Consider the following 17,828-nt stretch of genomic DNA (forward strand, 5'->3'; position numbering starts at 1 on the left):
TTTAGCATTATCAGAATTTGAACTACGTTACGAATCGACTAAGGCAGTTAAGGGGCAGGTTATGGCTGATTTTGTCACTCAGCATTATAATACAGTGGACTCTCTGGAGGTTGCTCCTTGGACACTTTTCTTCGATGGGTCCACATGTGGTGAAGGAGCAGGTATCGGCATTGTGTTGATTTCACCTCAAGGAAGGAAGTATGAGTTTTCATTGCCGATTATTGCTACATCGACAAACAATCAGGCTAAATACCAAGCCTTGATAAAATGGTTAGAATTGCTGAAGGAGATACGTGCCGATGCTATTGAAATCTTTGGTGATTCTATGCTAGTTATAAATCAATTGGCTGGGATTTATGAATGCCGAAGTGAAGTTTTAATTTCATATTATGAAAGATGTTTGCAATTGTTGAAAGGGTTTAGAGATTTTCGTCTTGAACATATTTCTCGACTGCATAATGAAGAGGCTAATCAACTAGCTTAGTATGCTTTAGGGTATCAGTCTATTCAGGAAGTGCTAACATCGGCGGTCAATACCGATGACTGGAGAAAGGAGATTGTCGATTATTTAAAGGATCCATATAAAAAGGTTGAAAGACGTATAAGGTTCCAAGCTACAAAGTATGTGCTCCTCGATGATGAATTATATTATCGAACTATAGATGGAGTTTTACTCAGATGTGTTAGCAGTGATGAATCGAAAAGCTTGATGGGTGAAATTCATGAAGGAGTGTGTGGAGCGCATCAATCAGCTTTCAAGATGAAGTGGATGATCAGAAGGAATGGATACTATTGGCCGACTATTCTTGAAGATTGTTTTAAGTATTTTAAAGGATGTCAGGGGTGTCAAAAGTTTGGTAATGTTCAAAGAGCGCCTGCATCGGCTATGAACCCTATAATTAAACCTTGGCCGTTCCGGGGATGGGCTATCGATCTCATCGGTCAGATTTATCCGCCATCGAGCAAAGGACATAAATTTATTCTGGTTGCTACCGATTATTTCACAAAATGGGTTGAGACGATTCCTTTAAAAAAGGTGACATCGGCTAATATGATCGATTTTGTGAAAGAGCATATTGTTTACCGATTTGGTATTCCTCAAACTATCACTACCGATCAGGGTACTATGTTTACATCGGGAGAATTTGATGAGTTTGCTACAGGTATGGGAATTAAAGTTTTAAATTCTTCTCCATATTATGCTCAAGCTAATGATCAGGCTAAGGCTTCTAACAAAGGGATCATCAAACTCATTAAGCGCAAAATTGAAGAAAATCCTAAGAGGTGGCATACAGTATTAAATGAAGCCTTGTGGTCATATCGGATGTCATATCATGGTGCAACCAAAGTAACGCCTTATCAGTTATTATATGGACACGACACAGTATTACCTTGGAAAATTAAAATTGGCTCTAGGCAAATACGTTCTCAAAATCAGCTGACAGCCGATGATTATGATACTCTTATGAAGGATGAGTTGGAAGATGTGGCGGGTCATCGGTTAAGGGCTTTAGTTAGCATCGAAGAAAATAAGAAAAGAGTAGTCAGATGGTATGACAAGAAGGTGAAGGTAAAGGAGTTTGCCGATGGAGATCTGGTCTGGAAATTGATTTTACCGATTGGAACTAAAAGTTCAAAGTTTAGAAAGTGGTCTCCTAATTGAGAAGGACCATATCGGATAAATCAGTCTGTTCCTGGTAACGCATATATTCTAGAAACCCTCGAAGGGGTTGTGTTTCTTAGAGCATTAAATGGAAAATATTTAAAGAAATATTATCCTAGTATCTGGATGGATGCATAAAAGTATAAGTGCCGATAACAGTCCTATCGGCTAGAATTATACAAGGATGTCAATGTCTCATAAAGTGCCGATACAATAGACAAGATTTACAAGTTTAACAAGGATTGGATAGCCAATATCGCACGCAGGCGAATTTGGTCGGCTTCCTTCATTTCTTTGATGTCTTCATCGGCAGCACCCTCCACAGGCTTGAGTTTTTTCTTCATGGTCAAGGCTTTGCGAGCCTAGATGTCTCTTTCTTGCTGAAGGGCTTTGATGGCATTGGGTAGCCGGCTTTCTTCTTGTTGGGCATGAGTTAAGGCTGCCTCGACTTCTTTCAATTCAGCCAATAGAGCCATCTTCTTTGCCGATAAGTCTAAGATTTTCTACTTAAGTTCAGCGCCCGAAGTTTGCAAGTTGCCGATGCCCTTGTGCTTCTCATCGGCAATCTGTTTCAATTGTAGCATCTCTTCTTTGAGTTGAGCCTAAGCTGCTCTATCGGCAATACGTTGAGCAGCCCGTTGATATTGCAGTTGACGGCTTTCTAAATGGGCTACTGGGAAGAGTACTTCTTCAACATCGGCAGTGACCTGGCCACGGATTGTTTTGAAAATTACCTTTGCGGGGTCCAAGTCATCTACCAGTTGGGCGGTATCCTGCTGTAACAAGTTCAGGAGAGCTTCCAACTTAGACTTAATTTCTGCCGATATTGTTCCCAGCGCAAGGGAAGAACTTGTTTCCTCTCCATCATCATCAGAAAACGTCAATGGCAAAGAAAAATGGGCTGTTTGGGGAGTCTTGTTCCTGAGAAAAAGAAAAAGAGGTCAGTTAAGGATAAGTATGAATATTATAAATCGACTAGGTCAATCGGCTTACCTGTTTTAAGGCAATTTCCTGTACTTGGCTAGAAGAAGCAGCCTGGAGTATGCCGTGTGGAGGATCAGCTGAGCTTGCCGATGGGATATCCTCTGTGGCCTCATCGATGGTTGGCTCTTGGGGTATGATGACCGATGGCATGTCCTATACAGGAGGATTAACTGCTTGCTCAGTTGCATCGACTGATTCTGGCCGGATTGCAGACATTGGGGCAGATGTGGGGATCGGAATGGACTTCTATTGTTTTTGCTGTGCCTCAGCATCTGTTAAGGCTTTGCGCTTTGCTTGGGCCTCAGCAACGGTTGGCTGGGGGGCATCGGCACTTGTTGATTGTAGAGCTTGGACATCTGGTACACTTGCCGATGTACCCATTTGTTGCTGCAAAACAAGTGTAAGGTATGATATTTAACAGATAAAATATAAAATCAAAGGAATACCTCTGAAGGTTTGTTAGAAGTAGTGGTGCTTGATGTCGGAGGAACTGCCGATGATGATCCAGCAGTGGCTCTTACACCCTGATGATTGATGTTAATACAGTTTGTGATCGACATGAGTAGAAATAAACAGGGTTGTTACCTTGAATGCCTTGATCAGGGTTGTAGCAGCAGCCAATGGAGTGGCCCTAGCTATAGCCAATTTGGACTTGGAGGTGATGGTCTTGGCACGGGTCTTCTGGTGAGTCAAAGCAGCTAAGGTGGGGGCGTTGTAGCCGATCGGTGATATCGGGGAAACAGGCCGAAGATCGAAGGGTTTTCCACTTTTGCTCATAGATGGTGCTGGGTTGTTAACCTGTCACGAGAAAGTTAGTTATCGATATATGAAAGGAAAAAGCAGAAGGGAGTTAAAAGAAACTTACTGCGTCATCGGGAATGGCGTATTCAGGGTCGATCATGTGCCGATATGTGTGAGCAGATGTTGCAAACAGTTGTTCCCTCCACTCTCGCCACCATTGCTTATATGATTTGGTGATGAAAGATACTGGCGTCCAGACGAATATATCGACATCTGTAGTATCGGCATCGGGGGAGAGTTGCACTACCCTGCTCCAATCTGTTCCGCAGGTGATTGTTTCTCTGGGTTTGATCACATCGGTAAAACAAAGTTTGATTGGCAGTTGCCCAAAAGTCAATTAACGGGATACTGCCGATGGGTTGTAAAATTCATATGTGATATTGGTGTTTTTCCCGCTACCGAATGTGTTTACTGGGATTGCCCTGGGAGTAATGATGGCCATCATGAGTTCATTATCCTGATTCAGAGTGTCATCGGCAAAGTTGAAAAGGAGGGGGAATCTGTTTTCTTCATCAATATAAGGTACCCAGGCCCTATGATCACGAGAAAGACCATTGTAGAAGCTTTGGAAGAATCTGCCGATCTGGTCTTCATTGGCCTCTGTTCCAGGGAGGATAATTATGGCTTCACCAAAATTGAGGGGTGAGCGTGTTGCCGATTCCTCGTCCCCAAGCACGTGGTCTTCAGCAATTTCTCGTGGGAATTGTTGGGCAAAGAAGTCCCATTGCAAACGTTTGTGCATATGGGCATTCAGCCACATGTTGATAAACCACCACGGGCCTCCTAAGTTGCCGATGGATTCGCCAAGCAAAAGTTTCTGAGACACTTGATGAAGAAGATGATAAGTGGAGCTCAGAAGGTATCGGCCAAGAGGGAACCTTACACCATTAGCTAAGAGTTCAGCCACGGAGAGGAAGGCGTTGGTTGGTCCTACTGATCGACCACAGAAGATAAATTTTTCTAGCCATATATTTAAGAATGAGGCATGTTCCCTCTGGTTAATTGTCCTGGTTCTCTGGCATTCTTGAATGTATCCCGTCCAACCGCCGATGTTGTGGGTATTCATCCTATATTCAGATTTTCTGCCATAGATGGAGCCTTCATCGGTAGTTGAAATGTCCAAACCAGTGAGCATGTGGACATCGACAAGTGTGGGAGTAGCTGGGCCATGTCCAAACATAAAAGTGTTTGTTGTGTCTGACCAGAAGTAAGCAGCTGCAATCATCATTGACTTGTTCTTTTGCATATCGGCAATGGATAGCTAATGCATTGGTCTAGCTTCCGTTCTGCCCAGTGTACTTGCATCGACCTATTGACCCTTAAGTACCAATCTTTCCACCCTTTGGTGGTTTTGGGCCAAGATTGGAATGTATCTTTCCATAAATTTAGAGAGAAATTTTGGGCTCTAAAAGGGATTCTGTTAACCTCTGCATTAATCAGATCAGTTGGATCTAGGTTGCCCATTGGTCCTAGGCACTAGACTTGTGGCTGATCGGTTGGAATAACTAATTTGTTGCGCAGTTCCTAAGTTTAGAGGATCCGAAGAACAAAAGAAAAGAGAAAAATTACCAACTGTATGAACTCGCAAAGACCAGAGGAATCGAGGTAAAAGATAACGGAAGAGGAACGAACCATAGGGACGTCGAAGTTGATTGCCATTATCTTGAGGTAGATGGGGGCACGAGCCGAAGACTCGAGGTTGACGCTGGGGAAAAGTTCTTGTTGGTTGAGGTCGCGCAGTTGTTCGTCGGAGTCGCCGCCGGAAAGAGAGAATGTCAAAGATTGAAGTCTAAGGGTAGAAGACGAGCGTTCTAGAGAAATCTATTTATAAGCCGCTTGGAGTAGGGGTATTCTGGACTTATCTCTATGCCGCGTGCATGTAGGTCGAGGTGGTTCAGATGGATATGGTAACTGTTCGCACGATAATCAAGGGATTGTACAGATGATTTGATGACAAGTAATCATGACTTGGAAGAGATCTCGGTACAGGATATTTTAATTCTGAAAATAGCGACATTATTATGTTAGGATCTTGCCGATGGATTATTGTTTCGGTATCTTAACCATAATCAGGGCAAGAGTGGTTGGCAATTGTGCGATATTTACTGAGGTGCGTGAATCAGGATTAGATTTGATTAGATTTGATAACAGATCAAGTTTTGGCTGGAAGGATGAGTTACGGTAATTGGGTGAAGGCAAACGTTATCTGGAGTAAATTTCGGAGCATTAATGGTTTTATACTCCGAAATTGGGGGGTATGTGTTGACACCGTTTTTTTGCACGTGTCAAAATGATCAGAGTGGGCTAATCGGCAGGAGGAAAGTTACTGTATACGCTGACAGCCGATGAGAATCAGCTTGTAAAAGATGGTTGTCGATGAATGGTGGTGATCGATGGAAATGTTGATTTAGACTCGGGCGTTGCCGATAAGGTTGGAGATGTTATTGTCGATGCCGATGAAGGAAGGCTTGAAGACTACTGCCGATGAAACAGGAAGTATGCCGATGGAAAGGAGGTCGGTGAGATTTCCATCGTAATTGAGGCGGACAGGGAAATAGATAGGAGTTGATTTCCTTTTCTATATTTGTTAGAGTATGATTCATGTAAGAGTCACGTGTTTCCTTAGATATGGACTTGGTGTCCTAGTTATATTTGGTTATGTCTCTTTAGATCAGGGTATAAATATAGATTGAGGGGCAATGTAATAAAAAAAATCAATCAATATCAAAACCAATTTTTACTCCTATTTGCATCTACTTACTTTTCGGCGACTTCGTCAATTTGCATATTTTTCCTTTTTACGAGTTCTCATTGATTCGGCGAGTTGCATAGCTTCAGTGCGACCTTCGGCGATTCTCGAGTTCCGTGTGAGTACCTCTTGGCCGTGACTTCCGGGTGTATCGCTGTTGTTAGGACCAAAGTGCTCGTATCTTCATCCTTGTCGATTAACAGGTCAAATCGACTGGCACGCTTTGGATATCGATTCGGGTATTAGCCCTTTGTGTTTGCAGATCCACTTTTGCATTAACAGACACTCGGCAAACTTAGCTTTGCTGAGTGTCCTAGATTCGACACTCGGCAAACACGGCATCTTATAAACTCGCACAGCCGCCGCTCCCTCCCTCCCACTCTCCCTTGCGCCGCCCCTCCCTCTCTACCCCGACGCTGCCTCTCCCTCTCTCCCCTCCCTCCCTGAGCAGGGCACCCCTCCCTCCCTTCCCTCCCCGATTCGGCCGGCGGCGGCACCCCTCCCTTCCCTCCCTCCCGGATCTAGCACGGCGCCCCTCCCTCCCCTCCCTCCTGAATCCAGTGGCCACGGGCGAGGGGGAGCCCGGATCCGGCGGCGCGGGTGCAGCAGCGCTCCTCCTCCGACCTCAGCTCCCTGCGGTGGCATTACTTCTCGACGTCTGCGTCAACTCCGACGGTGGGGGAGACCATATCCGGTGTCACGAGCGTCAACTCTGGCGTCACGGCGGTGGGGAGGCCAGATTCGGCGTCACAACGGTGAGTGAGGCAGGATCCGGCGTCGGGCGACTAGATCCTGCGGCGGGTGGTCGGATCCCGGCGGTCCGACGAGGATGCTGTCACCGGCGAGCAGCTACGGCGGGTGTGGTGGCAGCAGCGGGAGTGGTGGTGGCGTCGGCGTGGTGGTGGTGGCGGCCTGGTGGCGACGACGGCGGGGTGAGCTGCGGGCGGGCGGCGGTGGGTTTTTTTTTATATTTTTTGAAATATTTTTTGTCGAGTGTCGGGTTTAGCACTCGACAACGTCTTTGCCGAGTGCTCGACAAAAAACACTCGGCAAAGACAGCTTTGCCGAGTCTGTGTTTGCCGAGTGCAACACTTGGCAAAGGCTTTGTCGAGTGTGTTTTTTTTTGCCTTCGCCGTGTGCCGTGGGCACATGACAAACCTGTGCATTGCGGTAGTGAATGGAGCCTATGCACTATATGCTAGCAGCTTCATTCTAGAAGAAATGAGTAAGCAACCTAGCAGTTCCAACTCCAAAATATCAATAGTTAACGGAACAATAAAATCAATCTAGGTGTATTTAACTGCCAGCAACTAGCAAAACTTTAAACTGATGACCACAGGTTGGAACGTTGGATGATTAATTAAACACGTATGCAAACCATAAGCAATCTGTGCTCACACATTAGCATTTATCCAAAACTTCCCTCCAAAAGTAAGTATTTGTTCAAACCAGAACACGACTTCAGAGATCTCACCACTGCCAAAGCCACCTCCCTGAGTGGCACCTCCAAAACCACCACCAGATGGAGTTGCACCAGCAAAACCGCCACGTTTGGAGGCAAGAGCCGCAAAACCTCCACCAGTAGCAGCAGCAGCAAAACCACCACCTGCAGAAGCAGCGGGTGCTGAAAAGTCCCCACAAGATGCGGCACCAGCAAATCCAGCATCACTTGAAGATAAAGAACCAAAACCCCCAGATGTAGATGCACTAGCAAATCCACCAAATCCTTCAGAACCTACGCCTCCTAACTGGCGCGATTGTCCAAAGGAACCCAACACTGATCCAAGTGCCTGTTGAGCACCAAACTGTGCTGCCCAAATCCTGACTGGACAGCCCCAATTTGCGCAGGCTGCCCAAATCCTGACTGTTGCCCAGATCCAATTTGTGCTGACTGACCAAAACCAGATTGAATTTGTGCAGGCTGACCAAAACCAGATTGAATTTGTGCTGTCTGCCCAAATCCTGCCTGCTGACCAGCTCCAATCTGTGCAGGCTTCCCAAATGCTGACTGCTGGCCAGATCCAATTTGTGCAGGCTGTCCAAATCCAGTAAGCCTGCTTGAGAACGAACTAGAAAAAGAACTAGAGCTAGTTGATTGAGATGGTTAGGCTGGCTGAGCTGAAGGAATGCTTGGCGATGCCGGCCGGAAAAGCTGTCCTGGAATGGTTGTCAAAGTAAATGGTGTGCCTGAACTTTTATTGTCAGATGTACCAAAGGAGGCACCAAAAGGATTAGACTTTTGAGGACTTGAAGAAGGCTGGGACCCGAGGCTGAATCCACCAAGGGCTCCCAAGTTGAGTTCGGCACTTGCAGAAGGCGCCTCCTCTTCCATATCGTCTTCATCGGTTGAGATGGTGTCAGTGTTTGGTCCTACATCTTTTCCTGTGGAAGTGACAACTGATTCTGATGCTGTTGGCGCTGTTTTAGGAACAGAGACATGAGTAGAAGGCAAGCTGGCGCCAGTTGTTGGAGGCACTGAAGGTTTGCTTTCATTGGTCGATATGACTGAAGTCGAACTTGCAGAAACTATGGTACTAGTTACCTCTGATATTAGTGTTTCAGGTTTGGAAGCATTTTGACTCAAGCCAGTTGACGGATCCTTAGCAAGTGTAGGGATTGAGCTAGACACAGTATCCCCAGATACTGTTGGAGAAACTTTCTGCATTGAGCTAGATAAAACATCCGAAGTTTTTGCACCTGATGAGACTGATGTGGCTGAAGAGGAAACAGTCGGCCTTAAGGAGTATAAATTGGTCTGAGTAACAGGAGCTGGCGAGAATGCAGAAGGTTGAGGTGCCATTTTGGGGGTATCTTTCACAATGTTCTGTACAGCATCGCCAACCCCACTTAGCTGGTCAGTCTTCTCATGTAATACAGCAGACTTGGAATGTTCAGAAGTAAAAGACGATTTGACAAGATCTCCAAATATGCCACCCTTGTTCTGCAGAGAAGCACTTGGTCCTTTTATGTTCCCCAAAGATGGCATTGACTGACTATCCTGTCTGTTCTTCATAGTTAATGTAGGCAAATCTCCAGACTCCCCAGTAGTTTTCACAGACAGTGGACTCTGAGAAGTTTTTGCAGCTATTATGGAAGGTAATATATTTGGCTCTGTGTGGCCATTACTTTTAGGGGTTATAGTGGTTTTGAAGGTTAGAGTATTTGGCTTAGACACAGTATGTTTTGTTCCAAAGGATGGAACACTGGATGGGTGTGTAACTGAATGATGGTGGTGAAGATGGTGTCAATTTTGAAGATTGTGCAGTGCTTTTCATTTGCCCTGGTAACTCAAAATGCTTTTGCTCTGACATTTGAGATGACCCAGTTGATTCCTTTACCCATTTGAAGAAAGGGTTCGGTTGGGGTCCTGACGGTTTTTCTTTTACATCTGAAACTGTCAGAAAATGTTCCAAGTTAAGAATTACAAAGACTGATGATATAATAAGAATCTTTGTGATCTTAATAGAAACCCCAGAAAATTGATGTCTAAGGCTTGTAAAAACTTACCTTCACTCAGAGAACGCAGTCTGCTTACATATGGTTCTACTATAGATGAATTGGAGCTATCGCTTGACTTTTCCTGTGATATTGCTGCCATTTGAGAATCAAATACTTTCTTGTTTGACCTGAATGGTAGATCACTGCTGATCTTGAGGCGTTGTTGCTGTGCTATTCTTTTCACAGTTGTTTTCTGAGGTTCCAAACTAGCCAGGCTCTAAAAAATTGGCAAATAATTTGTAGTCAGATTTATTGCTTATCCACCACATGAAGAACAATATGTAATAAAAAACAAAGACCCACATCTTCTTTCCAAGTCATGTGCATGTTACATGAGAAAATGCAATGTTTTGGGTCTAGGCTCAATAACTTACCATATCCAGTGATTCTCTCCTCCTTCGAGCGGTCTCAGGCTCACCACTCTTGGAAGGCCCTAATATTCCCTTTGAATGCTCATTCACCGATGGAAACCGCTTAATTGGCTTAGGAGTGCTGCCTGAAAATTTGGTTGCATCAGTTGTGTGGGCTAAACCAATTGACTCAAACAACTCTTTGGTCACCGCCCCCTGCTTCCTAGTAGGAGAACCAATATTTAACACAGATATCTGCTTTGAAAGGCATTCAGATAGCTGCTCAGCAGCTGCCAACTGCGAGTTCAGTGCATTATATACACTGGATAATTGTGTCTGACTGAAAAAGTAAAAGCGAGAAATAGGTTAAAAATCATCGTATTCATGAAAAGATCCACAAAAGAAAAGGTGAAACAAAACACACAAACTAATGGAATATAGAGAATTGCACTGACAAATAGAACTACGTACACAACAAACTTAGTTATTATCCAGAAAGAGCATCTAAAAAATAGCAAAGCATACTATATAAGTATATTAGCTTAATCGATATGAGTGATGCTAACCATACAATGTGCAGAGAATTTGAGTTTGTTACAAACAAAAAAATACAAAGCAAAAGAGTATTTTCATCTAAATATTCTGATGAGAACAAACATAAAAGCGAAAGGTTACATACATTTATGTGCTACATAGTCCCTTTGAAAGGAGCGGAACATAAAAAAGCCACTTGTTCAATTGTTTGTCATCCAATTGATGATAATCACTAAGGGTGCCTAGCTGAACTGGTTAGGTGGACTCGGCAGCACTCCTCAGGTCCTGAGTTCGACTCCCCGTGGGAGCGAATTTCAAAAATCCCCTCGTCTGTCCCATGGCCAAAGCACAGGTCAAAAGGCCTAGCTCGGTTCTCACAGGGTAACGGTGCCCCTGTGTCAGGGTGGGGCAGGGGTTCGGGGGTTTTCTCGGCCTATGTGAAAAGGTCTTCTCTCTTACAGCAATGCCTGGGGGTGGCTTACCCCCTGCAGGTCGAGTTTTTTTATAATCACTAAGGGTGTGTTTGGTTTGAGGAATGACGTGGTCCATCTTCTTCTCACTCCTTACTTTTTCTATTTGGTTTGTGGAATGGAATGAGTTGATCTATCACCATCTCATTCCTCACAAGCTAATAATTAATATACGCATGAGGAATGTGTTGATTCCACCAAAATTCATGGGATGAACTCATGATGCATCACCTCATGAAGCATGGGGTGAACTCCACAAACCAAACACACCATAAATTTATATGAAATTTGTAGCAAAATGGTCTAACAGTTAAATACCTCGACCTTGTCTTATTAGAATAAACAGCTCTTCGATCACTCTTCCTGTTTCACTGGATCTGTTCATCTCCAGATTATTGAAGTGCCTCTACATCTCGATCAGCTGATTTGTCAAATTCTGTATGACAAAGGACTTATTATTCTCCTCTGATGTCATACAAACAAATGAAGTTAGTCAGAATGTTAGATACTGATACCTGGTTAGCTTTGAGGATATTTTGTCTCTTCACTTCGAATTCTGGACTCAATTTCTGACGGTTCCATATATCCCAGTACTGATTATCTGAAGACTGGCTAACAATTCCTTTCATGTAAGTTTGCCTAGCAGAAACTGAAGAGAACAAAAAATAATGTAACATATCAGCCCACGTTTTCTGGTGGCTTCATTCATTTGTAAGTGATCCAATGAGGCAAATTAAACATAGTTAATTAAGAATAATCACTTGTATTTCTTCAAAATTATATACAGACCATGTTGGTATGAATAATTGCATATGTATTTTTCCTGATTACACACACACACACTCATTACAAACAATGGCAAAAATGACATGAAGTATTTATCCTGCAAACGCATATCATTTTGATCAAATAATTTCTTTCAGGTGTGAAGATATGTACGGAAGGAAAAAAAAGGATATGCCCTGTTCTACCTACTTACTAAAAAGATAGCCAAAAGAACATTGAATGTCTCACCTTGAAACATCTTGTTCCTCAGATCTTCAATTTTTGAACATTGTTCCTCTACTTTGCCCTGGGGATTAAAACAAGCTACATTTAGTAAAAAAATTATAAGAGATGAATGGACAGCACCACAGACAGACAGTTGAGGGAGGAAGAGTTGGGGGGCGCTCGCAATTATGATATACCTTGAAGACCTGCAACAACTCCAAAAGGTTTTGCAAGCCATCCTCAAACATAGAAAGAGGACGCTGCTGGAAGGTTATGCAGGCATCTCTGAAACCACCATCCTTTTCTATATACGCTAGTAGGGCATCTAACTCCTTCATCACTTCATTTATCTGTAACGAAGGGGACAAACTTTAGTGTCGGAGACAGACAAGATGCCAAAGTATAAGTATGTAGGTGATGCTCCATGAGACAACAAATAAGATGTGCACTTATTACTTAAAAGTTCCTTGCATTGATGATAATATTTCCTAGAGGTCTGAGGAAAGTAAATAAAGGTAGAAAAAACAATATAATAATTAGAGATGTTCAGCTGTCTTACACTGTAAAACTTTTTAGACAAGTCTTGTTCAGAATCGAATCTTGTGCCCATCTTGGAGTTTCTAGAATAGTCTGCTGGTGCTTGTGTCCTGCTGTTATGTGATTTGCCCATAGATTGCTGTGACAGAGGTGATCCACGCAATGATTGAGGTGCTTCAGAGTTTCCTGTCCGAAATCCACTTGACGAAGATCCAATTGGGGAAGGTTTAGCTGGAGATATCGATGGTGAAGGTACAGAGCTTAAGGCAACTGGAGCACCAAAAACTTTTCTATCAGCAGTGTAACTGGTTTGCGGCGAAGGAACTCCAAAACCAACCTCATTCCTTTCTCCGGTCTTGGCAGGGACAGATCCACTAGAGATGAACAATGAAGACTTGAAACCATAGACATCACCATCTTTATTGGAGTTTTGAGATCCACCAAATATTCCCACTGATTGAACGGAATCAAGGCCTTCTTTACCAGTTTGGCTGTTTCCAAAACTTCTGCTACTTGATTGCAAGGAAGGAGCTAATCCATTAGGTGCATTGCCTCCTGTTGGATTCATGCCTTCATTATTGACAGTAGAAAAACTGGAAGATATTGTAGGTTTTGTGTTTCCTGTTAATGCTAAGCTAGGCAAAGCTGCAAGTGGAGCAGTCGCATTCACTTGCTTGGTGTCTAAGGGCTTCTTATTGGAAGAGATAAGCAACAAATTGCCAGTTGTTTCCTGTTCTTTTGAAGCTGAGCTACTGTTTTTCACATTCATTTCCTGCTGGTTGCTACCTGCAGATATAACATAAGGGAACTTTAGTTTTCGAAAGCACTTGGAGAAACAGAAAGATAGCTCATTAAAGTGCAACTTAGAAGCTCTTGGCTAACATCCTATTACCTGTTTGTGCACTAGAGGGCTCAGCACCATGTTATGTGAGAGTACTCTTAGATACTGAGCCTGTAACACTTGGAGTCAACTCCTTTTAAGATACAGTTGCAGGTGAAATATGTTTGGCCCCGTTCGGCTTGCTGAATTTTGGCTGAAACTGGCTGAAAACACTGTTCTGGCTGAATTGTTGTGAGAGAAAAATACTGTTTCAACTGAAAAAAAAAGCCGAACAAGCCAGATATGGGGCAAGCCGGATATGGGGTAGTCCTCATTGGTAGACACAGTAGCATGAGGTAAATCAGAAGGGTCCGAAATCCTAAACAATATACAGTGTCAATACAAAAATGTTTCTCCAACAGAAGTTCAATATTTAGAAGTTAAAGTAGCTAAAGTGACCAAATTTTCACAATATTACTCTGACAAGTATCAACAAACAATATTTATCAGGCGAGGTAATGTACAACTAGTTTGCCTTCACCAGTCAAACAGAGTAGAATATGTTGAGGGGCAACCTCCTTTTGTTCAGGTCCAACTGTTACAGTGATCTTTTGAAATAATGAAACATTCTCAACACCAAACCCTAGTATGACATTATCATCGCCATTCTCTGAAAAATCACAAAAGAAGACCAGAACTGTTTAGACTTCATTTTCAAAGAGAAGCAACAGCATATCATAAAAGCCATGTTTCATGGGATAGGATTCACCTTGCAAGTCAATCCTAGGACTGTATTTATCCTCCAACATTTCAAGATATGTTACAGTTTTTTCATCATCATGTGCGGATGGCCACTTCAGAAGGGCAATGTGTTCATCAATGCTCTTTTTATTGGAAGCCACCATGAGATCCCTAAAAATTATTTTTAAAAAATCCCCACTTACAAGTTCCCACCAGAGAAGAGAAATGCAAACAGAATCTAGCAAGCAAATAAATATCGCCGTGTACAGCAGGCGGGCTAGCAAAAAGGGGTGCACCTCACCTGACTATATCCATCTTTTTATCTAATGTACTCCCTCAATTTCAAATTATAAGACATTTTGGCTTTTCTAGATTCATAACTTTTGCTATGTATGTCTAGATACATAGTAAAAACAATGTATCTACAAAAGCCAAAACGTCTTATAATTTAGAACGGAGGGAGTAGTAATATTGAAATCCAACGAAGCAACACGAGCAGAAGAATAATAGACTAATAGATTTTTTATCCTAAGTTCCATATAGAAGACCCCATTGCATGGTAAGAGAACCTAACAAGCAAAGAAGTCGAAATTCACATGGTTACCCCCTTGCTGACGTATACAGTCACTAGTAGGGAACAGACCTTTCATCCGAGGTCAAAATGGGCTCTAGTCCCGGCATTTTTTGCGCCCGGGACTAGAGAGACCTTTAGTCCCGGTTGGTGTCTCCAACCGGGACTAAAGGTCCCTGCCCAACGGCTACTGCGCTCGGCACAGTGGCAAGGGACCTTTAGTCCCGGTTGCAGACACCAACCGGGACTAAAAGTGGACCTTTACTCCCGGTTGGAGCCACCAACCGGGACTAAAAGTCCTCCAACCTTTAGTCCCGGTTGGTAACATCAACCGGGACTAAAGGTAGACCCTTTAGTCCCGGTTGGTAACACCAACCCGGACTAAAGGTCCCCCGATGGGTTAGTTCAAAAGGGAAGCATCACATCCATTGTTAGATGTGTTGTGTAGGTGGGGTGGTAAGCTACGTGCGAGGCAATGCATGAGGTCTTGGGTTCGAATCTCACGGGACACAGCGGTGGGAGGCATTATTTTTTTTAAAGCTGGGAGGACCTTTAGTCCCGGTTCCTGACCCGGGACTAAAGGACCCCCCCTTTAGTCCTGGATGCTTGCTCCCGGGTGGGGAACCGGGACTAGAGGGGGTTCCCCACCGGGAGTAAAGCGCATCTCTATATCAGTGAGTTAACTGGTTTGTGCCATCTTTCGTATCGTACCTATTGCTATAGGGGTAGTGCCCGGAAAATACTCACTAAGTCACAATATACTCCCTTGATTACAAATCAAGTGGTAAATGTGAACTATTAAAAAAACTCGACCTGGGGGAGAAATGTCCCCCTGATTTTGTTCTTAAGAAGTTTTTGCTAGCCATCGAACCTGAACTGGTGACGGGGGTTTCATTGACCCCCGGACTTTGACGGTCTAAGTGTAACTCAGGAGAAATTGACAAATGGGACCTATAACATGACTAGTAACTGTGTACAATGGCATGTTTTTAATCAAGTGAGTTGATGGATCAAGGATTTCCTTCTCGAAAGATTTTTGGTGAAATCCAATGCAGAAAATTCATTTTCCATTTCAGTGCTCATAAAATCTGTCAAAGAACAATCTGCCAACATACATGTTGAGAATACTCAATAGAGCTTCTCAAGGACCTAGGTTCACATACCAATGATGCAGATAACCCAAAAGTAGATTAGGTCCACCTCCGGGTGGTAAAACATCATCCATAATGCCGTGGAAAAAATCAACATAGGTATAAACATCTGGCTTGCCTGGGCTCTATAAGCACATTGCAGAAGTAACGCAGTCAGTTCATCCAATTAGTACTGCAATATTTGTTAAGGCAAAAATTACATAAATATGTTTTATTAACCCTTGCCAATAAATCATATGACAATAAGCCAATTTTAGGATTTATTTTTTGTTATCCGAGAGTTGAAGGCTATACATCTGAGATATTAAGACAAAATCATAGACACAATTTTAGCTTGCACAAATCGCAACCAAGAACATGGTCTTGGTAAACATTCAGATTATATCCTTGAAACATGATTTGTCATTTGCTGTGGTCATGGCCTAACTATGCCCAGAGAGGTATATGTAGCTATTGAAGCAACTTTGTACACGCATGTTCCTAAAAGTATATGCAAATGAAAAATTTGGCTATGTGCCCAAAGAGATGTCTCTAGCTATTGAAGCAACTTTATACAAGCATGTTGCTAAAAATATATGAAAATGAAACTTTGGCTAAATAGCACATGGCATGTGATATGAATCCGACGACAGCAAAAAAGGCGTGTAGAGGACCACCTAACCTCATAAAATGTGCTTTCTTTAGTCCTTATAACTTGAACAAGATATCCTTCTTCATTGTCATCTTCATTTAATCGAACACACCCAATAACAATACTATCACCATGTACCCAGCCAATGGAATCCACTGCTCGCAAATAGAAAATCATCAATAATGAACAATAAAAGTACATACTAAATGCAATTTCAGCTGCACGCAAACCAATAACATACAAAACGAACTGATGACTCTATGTCCTATGTATACATCTCAATGTTTATGGAGCAAATGTAAAAAAAAACTTTCCCAAGGGATTCTGGATGACAAGATATCTCACAGTTTTCTAAGGGGCTATCAATTTTATCATTGGTTCTTCAATATAATTGTACAGGATGACTACGGTACAGCAAGTCAACTAGTTTTTTCCCATGTGATTCATAAATACTTGTTCCAAGAATCCCTGGTCATCCAATAAGTGGGCATCATACATATAGACTCTGGGGCTCACAATTTCTTCATAAAGACGAAACCAATTGATCAAAGGGTAAAAACATGTAAGAAACACGTGATACTTGTGAATTCAGTGCCTGATGAGAACCAAACCCCTATCAGCTTCATCTACCATATACTCGCAAAAAAAAGAGCTTCATCTACCATAGACCATAAATCAATTTTACATATCAGTGACTCAGTGTAAGCACGGTGCTGTTTTTCGACAGAGAAGGATCAACTATAGTATATGGTGATGATCACCTCCATTTTACTAGTGTTTCAACTGACTAGTAGACCATCTGTATCAACTGACATCCTTACATGACTGATGAACATGGGCGGACCCAGGGCCCGGCGAGGCGACCCTGGGCGCCTGCCCGGGCTCCGGCGCGGGTTGCAGCGTGGGGGCTCCCGCTGCAACACAAAATTAGACGCCCGTCAGACAAGCATGCTAAGCCAGCGGAGCACCTGCTAGTGCTATGCTATGTGACAAAACGTAGACGACACTAACACACTAGCCTGCTTCAATTTCCAGTACAGAATGCGAGCCTCAGCGGCGCCAGGGAACTATGCATGCAAGCAAACGTAGTTCCGTCGGACACTATCATGCTGTCAGACTGTGAATGTATTTTATGCATTTGTTTTGTGTCTCCTCCTGGGTATGCCAATTAATCAAAAGAAACTGTACAATTATTTAGCCTAGCACACATTATACAGAAATAGAGAGGTTTGGATTGTAAAGTAAATAAATAGATGAAACTGCTGCTTATAGAGTGCAAACGAACTCATGATCTCTTGACGGGATTTCTCAGCACCATCGGTCGGACACTAGCACAGT

General features: G+C 43.1%; 1 pseudogene; it reads right to left on the reverse strand.

Moving 5' to 3' along the window:
• Window positions 1–17,598, reverse strand: part of LOC136537361 (nuclear pore complex protein NUP214-like) — a 32,619-nt pseudogene extending 15,021 nt beyond the window's left edge.
• Between the last annotated feature and the right edge of the window lie 230 nt (window positions 17,599–17,828).

Source organism: Miscanthus floridulus, chromosome 2 (genome assembly GCF_019320115.1).
Source record: "Miscanthus floridulus cultivar M001 chromosome 2, ASM1932011v1, whole genome shotgun sequence".
Lineage (NCBI taxonomy): Eukaryota > Viridiplantae > Streptophyta > Magnoliopsida > Poales > Poaceae > Miscanthus > Miscanthus floridulus.